The sequence below is a fragment of the Myotis lucifugus genome, unplaced genomic scaffold, assembly GCF_000147115.1.
Source record: "Myotis lucifugus unplaced genomic scaffold, Myoluc2.0 scaffold_299, whole genome shotgun sequence".
Classification (NCBI taxonomy): Eukaryota; Metazoa; Chordata; class Mammalia; order Chiroptera; family Vespertilionidae; genus Myotis; species Myotis lucifugus.
Window position 1 is genome coordinate 1195069 of NW_005871347.1, and position 1060 is coordinate 1196128.

Consider the following 1060-nt stretch of genomic DNA (forward strand, 5'->3'; position numbering starts at 1 on the left):
GCTTTAAAGGAAACTTGGCAGCTGCTCTCTCCCACCACTATCCAACTCTGCCTTCCATTCACACCAAACCACCCAAGGATCTGTATCACACCATGATCTTTCAGGACTTCTTACCAGGGAACACACTACTCCCTTGGCTCAAAATGCCACTCACCCACCTTGGGCCATCTTGGTAAATCTCTGAAACTTTTTCTTTCTGTCTCACCTCCTTCAGAGTGGAGCTCCTAGGCAGAACAATATAAGCCAAAATGATACACACACCCCACTCTCAACTTCAAAATACTACTATACAGAATGTTCAAATAGATTTCCTACAGTAAGTTACACTAGTTGAGAATCTAGTGCCACCCTCATAAATCCTAAAATCATCAGAAAGTAAGTAAAGACCAATACTACAGCAAAAGCTAATGTAAATACATATAATACTTGTGCAAAATATTCACAATACATAAAATTCAATTCTTTTTAAACATGTGCTAAATCATTTAGAATATAAAGGACTCAAATTTTAAAGTACTTTCTTCTATGAATTTGGACTTTTTAAAATGTTATAAGCAAGACAAATTCTAAAAATCTGCTTGAAAACAAACAAAAAATTCAAGAAACTAAGAGCATTTCTATGGTTATATCTGGTTTCAGAAAATAATGATTCTATACTAAACAACTTGTGGTTATGAAACACATTAGACCAGCGGTTCTCAACCTGTGGGTCGCGACCCCTTTGGCGGTCGAACGACCCTTTCACAGGGGTCACCTAAGTCCATCCTGCATATCAGATATTTACATTACGATTCATAAGAGTAGCAACATTACAGTTATGAAGTAGCAATGAAAATAATTTTATGGTTGGGTCACAACATGAAGAACTGTATTTAAAGGGCCAGAAGGTTGAGAACCACTGCATTAGATGATGTAGAGAGGCACAGTGATTATGTTACCACATCTGTAGCATTAGTACATTAGGCCAATATCTTCCAGGAACATAAATAATGATATCAGGAGTCTCTCCTGGGTATTAACTGACAGCTAAATAGCATCTCTTCAGAGTACTACTCAAATA

General features: G+C 37.0%; 1 protein-coding gene across 22 annotated transcripts in view; it reads right to left on the reverse strand.

Annotated features, from left to right (window-relative positions):
- CCSER2 (coiled-coil serine rich protein 2) overlaps positions 1-225 on the reverse strand; it is a 190774-nt gene extending 190549 nt beyond the window's left edge. For all 22 annotated transcript variants that reach the window (XR_002831999.1, XR_002831998.1, XR_002831996.1 and 19 more), the window contains exon 1: positions 159-225. The gene's annotated coding sequence lies outside the window, so the exon portion shown is untranslated. The remainder of the gene's footprint in view (positions 1-158) is intronic.
- Between the last annotated feature and the right edge of the window lie 835 nt (positions 226-1060).